At 46.3% G+C, this 8,134-nt stretch overlaps 1 long non-coding RNA gene across 1 annotated transcript; it reads right to left on the reverse strand.

The window, feature by feature from the left end:
* Positions 1-6,008: 6,008 nt before the first annotated feature.
* Positions 6,009-6,546, reverse strand: LOC115182257 (uncharacterized). Its single transcript, XR_003873689.1, has 3 exons — positions 6,523-6,546; positions 6,097-6,138; positions 6,009-6,031 (listed from the first exon to the last, which is right to left on the reverse strand). It is a non-coding gene; the product is annotated as an uncharacterized LOC115182257 (long non-coding RNA).
* Between the last annotated feature and the right edge of the window lie 1,588 nt (positions 6,547-8,134).

The following is an 8,134-nucleotide window of genomic DNA, read 5'->3' on the forward strand; positions in this document are numbered from 1 at the left end:
GAGGGAGGGGAGGGAGGAGGGGAGCAGGTGGAAAGGGAGGAGGGAGGGAAAGTGAGAGGAAATTAGGTATGGGGGGGCAGAAATGAAGGGAAGAAAGAGGCAGGATGAGAAAAGGAAGGAGAGAAAGAAAGTATGCAAGCGGGCAGGAGGGAGGGAGGGAATGAGGAAGAGAAGGATTAGATTCCTTTGTTGATAGTGCTGCGTAAACATGCTCTCCTCTCTAAAGAGCAGAGGATGATTGGGGGTGGGACTTGACAGACTTGACGATAGAAAAATAGTCTCCTTGACAAGTGAGAAGGGGGAGAGAATATGAATGGTGGTCAAGACCAAATATAATATTGAGGGGGCAATAGAGGAGGGCCTTGCATCCATTCTGCTGTTGGCCGCAGCACATTTCTAACACACGGCGCCAGAGAAGCTCCTGTACGGTGCGAGAAGGGCTGACCTGGACTGTTTTTATATTGCTGTTTATGTTAATGAAAAGTCTTAGGCTGTCGCTCGGCACCGTACAGATACAGGAGCTTCCCTATTACTGTAGAGGAGCCACACGCAGCCAGGGTCGGAGACACAGCTCTCTTCCCACTTCATTTCTTTTTCCTTTTAAGGAGCAATGTGGCGCAAGTTTTCTTCAATTACATTTGGAGCAGTCCCGGCCCTAACCCGCGCCGTCCGGGCCTGAACATGAGTAGGAAAATAAGCTGTGTTCCGTGTCAATTGAATCACACACACACACGGAGAGAAATAGGTTCTCGCATCTCTCCTTAATACAATGCGTCTCACGTGGAGGATATGATGCGATAGATCGTATTGGCTTGGGTTGCCATAGGGACACAAAGAGGAGGATGGTGATCTGGGGGTGGTTCATTTAGATGCATACTGTACATGCCTCCTTGATTTGTATGACTGTGGCAGATTATGACAGCTGAATATACGATGCATTATACTATAATAACACACGGTTATCTTATGACTGTCATCCACTGAGAACAGAGTGTGAGATTCCGAATGCCTTTTGGAATCCTATTACAATGTGTGAATACATCTATTGTCACAAGCTGTGAGCATATTTGGATTCTCACTGTAGTGAGAGACAAGCAGCCTGGTGACAAGTCATTATCTTCTCTTCTCTGTCTGGAGGCATGAGAATACAGACCTACAGCAATATACTTGTAATAACACTAACAGTAGAGTCCAGACCTCCACTGTGAAGCTATTAGAATGGTATTTTATCTCAACAGGGAGCGATCTGGTCAGTTTACTAGCACCTGCTCTAGGAAGTCTTTATAGGATGGCTGTTATATCTACAGACAACAGCCCCAGAGATACTCTAAAACAAATGCAAGAGGAAAAGCTAATGGGCAAATAAGAAAAAAAACCCATCAAAGCTTTTATGAGAGAAACTCTAGTTTCAATAGCCAAAACCCTCTACGTGTTGAGAGTCCTCTGTAGAGGGCTCCAGCTTATCTTTTTAAACAAATATTTAATAAGTAAAAGGTCAAGGACTGGCCCTGCCTGCCCGCCCAGTCTCACCAATCAATTGGATGGGAGATCTGTTGCATAGAGAAAGGTTAAACACTCTCAAAACTCCAAGGCAGTGTGTGTGTGTGTGTGTGTGTGTGTGTGTGTGGTGTGTGTGTGTGTTGTGTGTGTGGGTGTGTGTGTGTATACACACTCTCGCTCTCCATGAATATGATTATTATTATTACACCCATGGAGCTGAATGTTCAGACAGTACCCTGAGAGTAGTATCTGTACATGACCTTACCCTTCCTGATTTACGTTTATATACTTGGCCAGCAGAGATTAAAAGCAATCTCATATCCCCATTACGTATAAAATGGGATTGAAATGACACCGTAGATCGTTGGTATTCAAAGTTGGAGGGGGAACTGCAGTGGGGCTGTCAAAATAAAAAATTAAATATATTTTTTGGGGTGTGGGGGGTCTAAAATTAACAGCACAGAATATTGAGAAAGATCATTTGAAAAATTCAACTTGATTGAGGGAATGTATTTATTGGTTGTTTTTCATTATAATAAGACATGAAAATGTAATGAATTGAAGGTTACTTGTTGGTGTAAAAATCTAATTTAAGGTTGTGTTATTATTTTGGGGGTGGGGTCATGATAAATTATTACGAAAATAATGGGGTCCCCAGAAATTCCTGAGGATAAAATGGGGTTAGAGCTGAAAAAGTTTGAATACCACTGTCATAGATGGACAGGTGGATGCAGTATATTGCATTTATTGGAGTTCTGTTCTACAGTCTAGTCCTACAGGACACACATATCCAGCCAAGCACACGAAAATGGAATTTAGTTCCAAGCATGAACATAGCTAAAGAGACCTGGTGGACATTTTTCTGCCGTCACCCCTATCCGGAGAGGGTTTGGCTAGTGTCCTGGGGAGTGTTTGTGTTCAGTAATCTGATTGGCGCCTGGTGGGTGGTGATGGGATTACACAGGAAGAAAGAGAGAGAGGCTACGGCCTGCTTTGATGGGTTTACTGACGCGACACAACACACACACACACACACACACACACACACACACACACACACACACACACACACACAGCTTTCCTCAAAGGAGCTGCCCAGATCAGCAAGACTCATACAGTCATACAGCAACCTAAGATAGCAGAGGTGTTAAGACAGCAGACTGACCACTAGATACCTCTAGTGTGGAGGGAGAGGTGTTAAGACAGCAGACTGACCAATAGACACCTCTAGTGTGGAGGGAGAGGTGTTAAGACAGCAGACTGACCACTAGATACCTCTAGTGTGGAGGGAGAGGTGTTAAGACAGCAGACTGACCAGTAGACACCTCTAGTGTGGAGGGAGAGGTGTTAAGACAGCAGACTGACCAGTAGACACCTCTAGTGTGGAGGGAGAGGTGTTAAGACAGCAGACTGACCAGTAGATACCTCTAGTGTGGAGGGAGAGGTGTTAAGACAGCAGACTGACCAGTAGATACCTCTAGTGTGGAGGGAGAGGTGTTAAGACAGCAGACTGACCAGTAGACACCTCTAGTGTGGAGGGAGAGGTGTTAAGACAGCAGACTGACCAGTAGATACCTCTAGTGTGGAGGGAGAGGTGTTAAGACAGCAGACTGACCAGTAGACACCTCTAGTGTGGAGGGAGAGGTGTTAAGACAGCAGACTGACCAGTAGATACCTCTAGTGTGGAGGGAGAGGTGTTAAGACAGCAGACTGACCAGTAGATACCTCTAGTGTGGAGGGAGAGGTGTTAAGACAGCAGACTGACCAATAGACACCTCTAGTGTGGAGGGAGAGGTGTTAAGACAGCAGACTGACCAGTAGATACCTCTAGTGTGGAGGGAGAGGTGTTAAGACAGCAGACTGACCAGTAGACACCTCTAGTGGGGAGGGAGAGGTGTTAAGACAGCAGACTGACCAGTAGATACCTCTAGTGTGGAGGGAGAGGTGTTAAGACAGCAGACTGACCAGTAAACACCTCTAGTGTGGAGGGAGAGGTGTTAAGTGCCAGCAACACAACACAATCCCAGCTGATTCCATACACAATATCAGATCAGCTGGTAGTTTATGCTGTATCTAAATAATACCCACCCAGTGGGCAAAACGGAGTGAAATTATGTGATTATTTTATAACCAGTGTTATGTTCACTATGATGTCATTTAGAGAGGTGTTACTGAAAATCTCCCCGCCAGGGAGGTTTTCAGTAGCCTCGTACGAACCATCCTGATCTCGCGAGCTTCCATTCTGTTTCAGTGTAGCGAGACCAGGATGGTTCGTATGAGACCAGGTTTTTAGTGCCAGCAAAACAGCATCACGCCAGTGATTCCATGAACAATACCAGAGCAGCGGCTACACAGCATCTATATAACCCCCAGTATCACTGATCATTACGCGGAAGTCTGTGGAAGCCTGGAAGCCAACGATAATAACGTGTTGTCTAGATAGACAGAGACAGAACACAGCTGCAATATACAGATGATTAGATGATGGTTAGGTGGCATGAGGTAATGCTAGGGGAAACCCTGGCCTTGATGGACAGATCTGTAAGGACCTGTGACATATGAGGGGATAATTACGTTATGGCCATTGGCTAAAGATGATTCCCCAGGCTTAACCATGTTAGTGAGGCACAACATCCATACCTTCAACTATGACATGGTTCATTGGACCACTAACATGGTTGGGCGTCTCCTGTTTTTTTCTGATGTGACCGCTCATTCAGTCATTGGATGCAATACCAGATGATGGTATATTGTATACTGATATGGTTTCTGGTCACCATAGTAACTGTAAGCCTACTAAAATGCAATAATAACGGTCATTGTGCCAGACACTTCTTTTTCATTTTAGACTGGTCAGGTTCAGTGGGGCACGAAATGAGAGAAAACATTTCAAAACGGAGGAGGCGCTATCTGAAGATGTCCAATAAGAATGCCAATATTACATTTTTCCGTCTCAAAAGGTTTTCTGTTTTCGTGCGTAGTGGACAGGACCCAGGAGGAAGTAGTGTTTTGACCACACTTTGACCGTGTGAAGTGGTCACCACTCACCGTGACGCTGAACTGGGACACTGAGATGTTGCTGGGGTGGACGCTGAGTCGCACGCACTGCTTGATGTCCCAGGCGAACCGCCGGGGCTCGGCCGAGCGCTCGCATTTCTCCTTCCTGGTGCACCTGTGGGAACACAAAGTAACAGAGGGGGGAGGTTATTCACTGTAACACCCGTCGCAGCCTTCAGTCAACCCCATTGGAGCCTCGTTCACATGGCTTGTCCCACCTGCTGAGCGCCTGGGAAACCAGAAGAATGTTAGTTACCTGTGTGAAAGAAGTGGAAATACCTGGGGTGATTAATACGGAGACATTCATCATATTTCTACCAGAGCTTTATCCATGGATACTGGCCATTCACTGTGACTGGACAACCCTAAAACAATGGCCGCCTCTATTTGTGGAAGTGGAGCTGCTCTGTTGGGAGAAGGGGGACAGGCTCTGTCTTTGTGAGGCCATCTTAATGAGGGGCATTCATGGGCAGTGCCAATTGCAGGTGGGGGGGGCGGGGATGGGGAGCAAGGGATGGATTACCCCCCTCTTAATCCAGGGCCAGGTGGTCTAATCCATTCCCATTGTATTATGTGGGTTGGTAAATAGACCTAACTCCCTCTTTCTCTCTGCTTTGGTCCCTGGGAGAATTCTGTAGTTCACGTTTCCACACAGTAGAATCTGTTGACAGTGGGCCGCTGCTACTGGTTTACATTCCCAAAGCCACACCATTACTACATCTAAATGGCTGTATTATTTCAGCAGCAGGTATAGGGAACGCCTCTAACTCCCATGAGACAGTCACACAGATATTCACACAGAGAGGCTGGGAACACTGGCAAACCTGGGTAAAGAGTACAGACACCTGGGTAAAGAGTACAGACACCTGGGTAAAGAGTATAGACACCTGGGTAAAGAGTACAGACACCTGGGTAAAGAGTACAGACACCTGGGTAAAGAGTACAGACACCTGGGTAAAGAGTACAGACACCTGGGTAAAGAGTACAGACACCTGGGTAAAGAGTACAGACACCTGGGTAAAGAGTATAGACACCTGGGTAAAGAGTATAGACACCTGGGTAAAGAGTATAGACACCTGGGTAAAGAGTACAGACACCTGGGTAAAGAGTATAGACACCTGGGTAAAGAGTATAGACACCTGGGTAAAGAGTACAGACACCTGGGTAAAGAGTATAGACACCTGGGTAAAGAGTACAGACACCTGGGTAAAGAGTACAGACACCTGGTAAAGAGTACAGACACCTGGGTAAAGAGTACAGGACACCTGGGTAAAGAGTACAGACACCTGGGTAAAGAGTACAGACACCTGGGTAAAGAGTACAGACACCTGGGTAAAGAGTACAGACACCTGGGTAAAGAGTATAGACACCTGGGTAAAGAGTACAGACACCTGGGTAAAGAGTACAGACACCTGGGTAAAGAGTACAGACACGGGGTAAAGAGTACAGACACCTGGGTAAAGAGTACAGACACCTGGGTAAAGAGTACGACACCTGGGTAAAGAGTATAGACACCTGGGTAAGTAAAGGTACAGACACCTGGGTAAAGAGTACAGACACCTGGGTAAAGAGTACAGACACCTGGTAAAGAGTACAGACCACTGGGGTAAAGAGTACAGAACCTGGGTAAAGAGTATGACACCTGGGTAAAGAGTACAGACACCTGTGGGTAAAGAGTACAGACACCTGGGTAAAGAGTACAGACACCTGGGTAAAGAGTACAGACACCTGGGTAAAGAGTACAGACACCTGGGTAAAGAGTACAGACACCTGGGTTAAAGAGTATAGACACCTTGGGTAAAGAGTACAGACACCTGGGGGTGGGTAAAGAGTACAGACACCTGGGTAAAGAGTACAGACACCGGGTAAAGAGTACAGACACCTGGGTAAAGAGTACAGACACCTGGGTAAAGAGTACAGACACCTGGGTAAAGAGTAAGACACCTGGGTAAAGAGTACAGACACCTGGGTAAAGAGTACAGACACCTGGGTAAGAGTACAGACACCTGGGTAAAGAGTACAGACACCTGGGTAAAGAGTACAGACACCTGGGTAAAGAGTACAGACACCTGGGTAAAGAGTACAGACACCTGGGTAAAGAGTACAGACACCTGGGTAAAGAGTACAGACACCTGGGTAAAGTAGAAAGTAAAGAAAGTATGGATGTACTCTCATGACACTTTATATCAACTACCAAAAGACCATTGTACTGTACCTACCATTCCGCGGCGCGACGCTCCACTATAACCCCTAACCTCCTCCTCCATTAAATCCCCGTAAAACCTATTCTGTTTAATCCTCGTTGATTTAAACAAGTTCTCAAGCAATTAACAGCAAATCCCACAGAGGGCCAAAGTCCTCAGAGAGAATGATAGAAGGGACTTCTGGGAGGCTGGGTGACAACTGAGATACAATAATACCTTCCACAGTAGAAGCTTTTCATTGGGGGGGACGAGATGTGTCTGCATTGTGAAGTTTTAAGCGACCTAGCGTGGAGAAAAGAAGCCGGCAGACAGAATGGAAGAAGAAGTAATCTGCTTCGAAGTGAAAGAAGAGAGAGAGAAGAGAGAGAGAAGAGAGAACAGAAGAGAGGAGATTTAGGGAAGGCAACAATCATTCAGAGGCTTTTCAATAGTCTTTTTCTCAGCTCCTCCACTAAGCAGGTCTGAGAAGGCTTTAACCAGAGAGCTTCCCTTTGTGTTCTCCATCAGGCCTCCTGTTCCCCATTGTACTGCTGATTTAATAAACCCCACAGTACACAAAACCCCAGAGAGAATACAGGTATACACTCCTACACACACACACACACACACCTGAGTGCTTGTACCTGCATGGGTGTTGAATGTATTTGATTCAGTGCTGATGTGTTTGGAGTGGGTGTGTTGGCTACGGGTTGGTTCTCGCCACCAGTGTCTATGTGTGTCTATGCGTGAGCGTGCGTGTGTGTGTTAGTTACACCAAATTATGCAGAGAGAAGAAGATGAGTGAGACAGAGAGGTGAATAAGGGTACCATGCAGAGCGATGTAGGGGAAGTGAACCAATCCTGTTGCTTGGTGGCTCAGAGAATTTCTTCAGGAGAGAAAGCTCTATTTCATGCTGTTAGCTCACCTGCCAGAAGCCTTTTCTAAAACATCACAAGTGTCAACTCTAACAACCTCTCTCTTTCCTTCTCCTTCTTTCCTTCAGTTTGTGATTAAAGGGAACCTGAATGAATAATGTGATATCTCCCCCTGAAACCACCTGGTAATGGTACGGTCCGACCACAGAGGGCACTTTGGCTAGCGGTGCAATCACAATCAATAGAGGGGGTTCTCAGGGTTGCCATTTTAGGGTCTGAAAGCTATGGGGTAGCATGTGTCTGTGAAATCTGACATGAATCCCTTTGACACTTGTGGGATAGTGCACTTTAATTTAATAGGGCACTGCTTTTAGGAGTCATAAACAAGGGCGCTCGTAATGCCCTGAGGGCGTTTTATGACATCATCTCTGTGGGACTCGCGGGGCGTCTGTAAATGACGGGGCCTGTAGAGACGGTGCCAGTGGCAGGACAGACTGTAGAGAACTACTTTGATGTCT

The sequence above is a fragment of the Salmo trutta genome, unplaced genomic scaffold (genome assembly GCF_901001165.1).
Source record: "Salmo trutta unplaced genomic scaffold, fSalTru1.1, whole genome shotgun sequence".
Classification (NCBI taxonomy): Eukaryota; Metazoa; Chordata; class Actinopteri; order Salmoniformes; family Salmonidae; genus Salmo; species Salmo trutta.